Genomic DNA, 8,106 nt, shown 5'->3' with positions numbered 1-8,106 from the left:
TGATCCAACGTTGAAATAACATTGTCTTTCTAACTAGTAATTTACGTTAATTTATCAATGTTGATCCAACGTTGAAATAACATTGTATTTCTAACTAGTAATTTTTTTCGAACAATTATTATGTTTGTTTTTCAATGTTATTCCAACGTTATTTTAACGTTGAAATCCAGTTGTCATTTTCAAATGAAATTGAAATTATGTTGTTTTTTCAAACTATTCAAATTATTATTTTTGTTTTTCAATGTTAATTAAACATTAAATAAAGTTAAATTCTATTTAATACTTTGGTTAAAATGACATGTTTTTAACGTTAATATTAAATAATATGTGTTTAAGTACGTTGCCATTGATGTTTCAACGTTAAATTAACATTAGATTTCAGTTGGCGTTTTTTTTATCATCCTTTATTGTAAAACAATAAATGTATGATGTAGCTTGATTATTGGTTATTTAGGAATTTTAGATTGGCAAATATTATTGTCTCTGTATAATACAAAAATGTTCTAGCTAGAAGTTGTGTTGAAAATCGAATGATCCTTTCATGCAAGATCAAATTTCATAAGATACGAGCTTGTCATTGGTTAGTTTCGTTTTGATCAAATTTTGAAACTGGTATCAGTAATTTCAGTTACTTCGACGTAGGCTAGGCCTGGTGTGTAGAAAAAAAGGCTCATCATTGAAATTGTCAAATAAGTATGTTTTCAGGTAGGAAAACAATCTTTTTTATTTGTAATCTACTAATTTATAAGCTTAGAGCTTGACTATTTTACCCTTATCAACAGCTAGCCTCTAGTCTAGTAGGCCACACATGCATAGCTAGGCTATAGGACTAGGCCTAGAGGTAGGCTAGTAGGCTAGGCAGGCTGCCAAACTGCTGATGAACTGAATTCACTCACTAGGCCTAGTGGAAGCATTTAGTATCATGCCTGTCAAGGGCAAACATTTGCCTTGCCAAGGATAACTACAGTACTGTACTTATTATGGTTATAAAATGGTATGTATTAGGCCTTAGTTCTCAATTCAGAATTCTTTCTTTATTTATCCAAAAGTATACATACATATAACATTATATTATTAGTTGGCCTAGTTAGCTTATTGCTAGGCTGTCTACAGTAGCTGCTAATGCTATTATTAGTATTAATAGTATACAAACACATGCTAGCCTAGGACGGCTATTTGTTTAAACTCACTCGCTTTCTTTATTTCAGATTGTAGGCCTAGCTAATGCCCTTAGGCCTATGCCTAGCTAGAGTACAAAATAATGAAGTACATGTATAATCTTTTCTATGTGAATCAAACGAGAAAAATCTAATGGATGATCAATATTTTTATATACAAAAGGTTGGTATTTATAGTTCTTAACTTTAATATTGAATAATTAATACAGTGTTGCAATATTATTTACATAAATTGAATTGATTGCATATTTTATGTGTAAGTGTGAAATGATGTTCTGAATTGAATTTTTGTTTATGTACAGTATGATTTTTGAACAATGTGTTAAAGATATAATTGAACTGAACAATTTTTTTTTTAAATTTTGTTGAATATGCCGTCACTATAGAGTTGTTCACTTTGACCAAAAATTAGATTTTAAAAAATGCATTTGTACCTGAAAAATTTAAACAAACAATTGGTTTTTGGTTAAATATACTGTTTATTTTGTATTTTTGTTAAGTGAAATCTTTATTGTTTTTGTTTATTTTCTACGGCAAGTGAATATCTTTGTTAAAATTGCAAAATGGCAAGGTATTCAAAGTATGATTGTATTAATCTTCATTGTTCATGTTTTTTGGGGACAATAAATCTTTCAATTAAAGATGTATTGTCCCTTGAAACACAAAAAAATGAAGGTCAAAATATTCTAAATTTAAATTGGCCATATAAAAAACTTTGACTGGAAGTCAAAGTTATTTTTTAAACAGAAAACGTCTGAATTTCAGTTAAATGGTTTTTTTTTTTCGACAAATTTTTGGTGATAGTTAATAACTATTATGATACTTCAAAATGACCCACCTTTTTTCGAAATCTTTTATTTTTTTGGAATTAGTCAAAGGGACAATACATCTTTAATTTTTTACTGTATTATTTTTGTTTAAAACTACAGTAACTTGAGTGAATTTGTTTCAGGTTTGGAAAAATGATATTGCCACACTTTTGGAAAGCATAGGACAATGTCAACACAGGAATCGAGGCAACTGTTTATTGACTAATCGGAACAATGCAATTACAGTATTGTGTTATTGCCATTTCATTTGGACTTCTGCAACATTAGCACAAGGCACCTGTGACGTGTGTTGTATTTATTGTGTTTTACTGTAATCAGCCAATATTTATAGTTATTCAATCATGTTAGTTGGCAAACATATTACAAACTGGTTATTAGTATATTTTTTATACTTAACTTTGGTACCTGAGAACTGTCAGTGAGGATGCTTGGATTTTGCCTGATGATTTGATAACACCTGATTAAATGTTATTTTATGTTTTTATAGAAATTAAAGATTAGTAAGATATACAGTATTTATAAAATGTCTCTATTGATGGATTCTGCGACGTAACAGTGTACTTTACTACCAACTACTTTAAAACCGTTGATTCAAATTGGATATAGTAATTCAACAAATCAATTACCATTTAAAATATGCCAGATTTCAGCTTGATTTATTTTGGTTGTGTTACTATAAGCTGTTCTTCTATTAACTAAACCATTGCTATGTTAAATTATTGTTGATAATTTCTATGTTGAATCAACGGTAAAAATGTGTTTACACTAAATCAATGTTGATCTGTATACGTTGATTAAACGTTATTTTTTCTACAGTTTTTCAGCGTTATTTCAACGTTTGCGGATAATGTTGAATTAACTTTAATATTTCAACATTGAATCAACGTTGATAATTTCAACGTTAAATCTATGTTGAAATTTACGCTGATGCAAATTTTCATTTCAACTTAATTATTACGTTGTTTCAACGTAATAATTTCAACATTGAATCAACATTGATAATTTCAACGTAGATATTTTGACGTTGTTTCAACGTTGATAATCTATGTTGAATCAACGTTGACATTTTTGTTGAGGCAAACTTCATTTTCAACCATTTTTTAAACGTTATTTCAACGTTACTTATTTTAACGTTGTTTCAACGTTGATAATTTCTATGTTGATTCAACGTTGACATTTACGTTGAGGCAAACTTTCATTTTCAACCATTTTTTCAACGTTATTTCAACGTTACCTATTTTAACGTTGTTTCAACGTTGATAATTTCTATGTTAATTCAACGTTAACATTTACGTTGAGGCAAACTTTCATTTTCAACCATTTTTTCAACGTTATTTCAACGCTACCTATTTTAACGTTGTTTCAACGTTGATAATTTCTATGTTGATTCAACGTTGACATTTAAGTTGAGGCAAACTTTCATTTTCAACCATTTTTTCAACGTTATTTCAACGTTACTTATTTTAACGTTGTTTCAACGTTGATAATTTCTATGTTGATTCAACGTTGACATTTACGTTGAGGCAAACTTTCATTTTCAACCAGTTTTTCAACGTTATTTCAATGTTACCTATTTTAACGTTGTTTCAACGTTGATAATTTCTATGTTGATTCAACGTTGACATTTACGTTGAGGCAAACTTTCATTTTCAACCACTTTTTCAACGTTATTTCAACGTTTGCAGATAACGTTGAATTAACGTTAATTCAACCAATTTTTGCCCACTGGGTCATCTACCTTTTTAGCAGGGCATACTCAATATCGTAGAGGCTAGGCAAGTTAAGTATGAGTTGGCATGGTACGAGTCGACCAGGGTACAACCACTAGCCTTACTAGAAGAACATACTGTAGGCTATAGGTCTGCGGGAATGGGAAATCTGGCCTAGAAGGCATAGGCCTACAGGAATCCAGTCAAGTCGCCCCATCGCAAAGTCGCCCCATACAAAGTCGCCCAATACAAAGTCGCCCCATCGCATTGGGTACGCCCAAAAAAAAGCCATCATATGAGCATTAAAAGGTCTCGTAGAGCCAGCGGTGTTAGCCTACTACGCATCATTACTACTACTAGCTAGCCTAAGGCCTAGCCTAGAGTTCATTTTAAATTAAGTAGGCCTAGGGCTCCAGTAGTAATTTCGGTCGCGTTTTCGGCCTATTTTTCAGGAAATGTGAGAGGTGAGGTGGGTTAGCCCAGCTAGGCTAACCTAACCTGTAAGTAGTATTCTAGCCCATCCATGATGGGTACGCCCGGGTTGGAATTGGTACGGGTTGACCCGTATCCGTATTCTTCTAGCTAGGGTGCTGGTAAACCCGTACCCATGCCATCCAACTTAGCTAACTCGTACCCAAATAATTGGTCAACTCGTACCCTGGGCTAACCCATACCTAAACCAACCCGTATGTAATATAAAATATAATAGTTAATTATATCTCAACCGTAATAATAGTAATACCGTAGTTCCTCGGGTATAATCCCACCTCGGGTATAATCCCACCCCCGACTTTACGATTACCTTCGCACGCAAGCATATCCCCGGGCAAAGTCCCAGTGTATAATTTAACATTAGGCCAGAGGTGGGCCTAGGCCTACTGTAGCTAGCTAGGCCGACGTCAATTTCTCACCAAAAAAATAGAGTAATTTCTCTGAATTTGGCTGACTTAAAACTCATCGAACATTGTTAAGTTGAATACAACCTAAGGCTAGCATGCCCCGATCGTCACGTTCTGTACATCCTTTCGCCGTCGTGTACATTCTTTCTTGTTGTTTACACTACTGTGCATGCTTGATTACCGTAAAAAAAAACAAAAAAACACCGCCCTCTATACCGACCGGCTTGTGCAGTAGAGTTTGTGTCACATGCAGCAACAATGCGATTTACACAGAGAGCTCGAGCGTGTGGGTGAACATGAAGAACTCGTACTGTATGATCGAGTTCATGTCGATTTAGGAAGCTAGGCCTAGATCACATTTTAGGGTATTTTTTAAGTAGAAATCTCGGGGAAAATCTATACGGTAGGCATAGCACAGGTAAGACCAATTAGGCCGCCTAGGCCTAGATGGCCTGGCCGTCTAATTGCTAGGCCTACATCGGAATATAGCTTTTAGATAGCCTAAATCGTAGCTAGAAGAAATATCGTCATTTTCAGTTCATGCAGCGGGAAATCCCCGGGTATAGTCCCACCTCCCAAATTCGGGCAAATTTCACGTACAAGGGGGGTGGGATTATACCCGGGGAACTACGGTATTAGTAAATAACGATTATTTTATTTACCATTACTATTACTGTTACGGTTGAGATATAATTAACTATTATATTTTATTTGGAATACCAACCGAATGAATCTTTTTAATGAATATAAATATACTTTTAATAGCATTAAACATAGGTACGGGCCAGCCCATGATGAGTACGAGCCAGCCCATGAGGGTATGAGTGAGCCAAAATGTTGGGTACGAGTTGGCATGGGTACGGGTTGACCTGTATCCTTCTAGCTAATCTTACTAGGCCTAGTAGAGTAGGTCTACGCTACCAAGTCCGGCTACAATAATGGTATTCTGTTTATAGCTTTATTGATAGCTTGGTTCAAATCTGGGTTGGGACGGCTTTTTGTCATTCTAAAACAGATTTCCTTATCATAATAAAATAATATATGAATTTAACTGTAATATTGTATACATAATATTAGTAATTGCCATTGCATTTATTATTATTATTATATTATACGGTTACCCCTTAATTATACTATAGTATAAAACTATAATTTCCTTGTTATATTTTACAATATTTTCTTCACAATTCAACAATTTTGTCTTTCACAGCACAAATTATCATACTGAATCATCACACACCAAGTCTCGTAAATCTCTACTGTATTTCTCCAAACTACTCCAACTACTACATGGTACAGTATTTTCTTGAGGCTAAACTACAGTACACGGTATACTGGTACTACCATCATTCCTGGCCCGTCAACCTGGACCACATTACAGTATGGTCCAACACAAAAGTACAGTCATGTACTACTGATTTAAAATAGTGAATTACACCCTGTGGTCAAGACTTTAATTGCTCTTATGCTTATTTCCTCCAAATACAGAGTACGTAGGACTTTCAATTTGCTTTTATAAATTTAAAAATCGTTTATGCCTATTGTTGTATCAAATTTAGACTGTAAATACTGGGATGATCACCCTAAATTTTCTTTTTCAATTAACAATTTTATATTTCACAGCTGAAAAATGCAGCTGTGAAAAAGCTGAAAAAAAAATGCACTAAAGCATCATAGAGATTCTTGCATCCCAATACATGGTACCTATTGGTATTATATCTAAAAATACAAAGGTGGCTAACACAGATAGTTTGATATATACAGTACTCTCTTATAAATAGATGTATCTCTCCAAACTACTCCAACTACCTAATTAGCATACTACTGTACACTTTGTAGACAAGAAATAAATTGTATCCACCTAGAGGACTTATGGTAGTACAGTCGATCGTCCTGTCACTGGCCCGGTCAACATAATCTATGCCTAGATTATTACAGTAATTAAAGTAATTATTACAGAGATTTTTTTTTTTTGCAGAAATCAAAGTTATGTGTATAGAAAGCAGTACTCGTATTAAAAACTAAGCAGGTTATATTCTTGTACGCAAACTGGCAGGATATTTTGAATATGTTTTGTTGTTGAAATGATGGAATCCTAACTTCATTTTCCACGAGCTGGAGAGTGACAAAGACTTTATTACGACCCTTTTATTTAAATTTATTTGGATAGACCTCTATGTAAATTCTTTAAAGGCTATATGATTGTTTTATATTTTAATATGTGATAGTAGATAATCATTGTGCATAATGAGGACTATGAATCTAATATTTACTCGCATTCTCATCTTTTTAAAATTGTATTTATAATGCTGGTAATGAGTTTACTATTGAAAAAGTCATGTTTCCACTTATCTCAAATTGTGGCACACCTCTAACCTTGTTAGAACTGACTGTGTTCTACATTATTCTGCTATATAATAGTGCTTCCACCATACTTCAACCTGGTAATTGAATAAATTTCACCGGGGTAAAATTTAAACTAATTATCATCCTTTAACATAAAGTATCCTCCTGAAACATGTATTTCTACTGTACTTCATCTAATATCCATTACTTAATACTAATTTGGGTGATTTATGTCTAACTTCAGGAATGATCTGAGGCTAGAAAAACGAATTTCTGTACATATAATTTATATAAAAAATAAACCAATGTTTTCCTAATAACTTAACCCCTAGGTTGATAACTAACAAAGAAATTATTGAAATTGTGTTCTTACAATATAGGTGTACTGTATCTACATATGCATACTGCGTTGAAAAGAAGAATGTTTTATAGTTATTATAGGTTATTTCCAAATATTAAAGGTCTGATATCTAACAGAAACTAAATGTTACCAAACTATGTTTTTGAAAATCTTTATGATATAATAATTATAATAATATGAACATAATATTAAATTATATTTACTATTTTTGATAATCATCATGTCCTTATAAATTCATTTATATTTATTTTGTGGTAATATAGTTCATATATTATGTATTAAATAAATTGGTAAGGCCCTATACTGTTTATATTTAAGGAAAGTTTATATACACTATTATTTTATGCCTACCAATATTAGTATTAATTGTTTATGTAACTATTTTGTCTAATTCCATTGGATTTTTGTATAGGCCAATGGCATTAATGTTTTTCTCAAAGCAAATTAGCCTAATAATGCCATATTTAGACACATAATTCATTGATTTCTGATATTCTGTACTTGTGTATACATTACTAAAATAGTAGTTATTTTATTACTTTTATAATGTATGTATAAACATTTATTCATTTTTTTGTTACATTTTTTAATTTAAAAATTATTAAAATACCTATCTACCTTTCTGTTATTGTTACTATTATAATATTTTTTGAGGCAGATTGATTTCAATAAAAAAAATTTAAAACAATTAATTTGACTTATACTGTACTATGTTAGTTCAGAAGATGAAGTGTGTGTGGGCAGAATCTGGTGTGTTGGAGGTTGGTGATGTGAGGTGTATTT

At 32.2% G+C, this 8,106-nt stretch overlaps 1 long non-coding RNA gene across 2 annotated transcripts; it reads left to right on the top strand.

The window, feature by feature from the left end:
* Nucleotides 1–660: 660 nt before the first annotated feature.
* LOC144848568 (uncharacterized) lies at nt 661–2,523 on the top strand. Of its 2 annotated transcripts, none has more exons than XR_013613874.1 (3): nt 661–705; nt 1,209–1,341; nt 2,131–2,523. It is a non-coding gene; the product is annotated as an uncharacterized LOC144848568 (long non-coding RNA). The 2 variants fall into 2 exon arrangements; XR_013613873.1 differs by lacking the exon at nt 661–705 and adding an exon at nt 849–994.
* Nucleotides 2,524–8,106: the final 5,583 nt, after the last annotated feature.

This window comes from Antedon bifida, chromosome 7, assembly GCF_963402885.1.
Source record: "Antedon bifida chromosome 7, ecAntBifi1.1, whole genome shotgun sequence".
In the NCBI taxonomy this organism is placed as follows: domain Eukaryota; kingdom Metazoa; phylum Echinodermata; class Crinoidea; order Comatulida; family Antedonidae; genus Antedon; species Antedon bifida.
The sequence above is the reverse complement of the archived record's forward strand: the minus strand, read 5'-3'. Positions and strand labels throughout refer to the sequence as shown.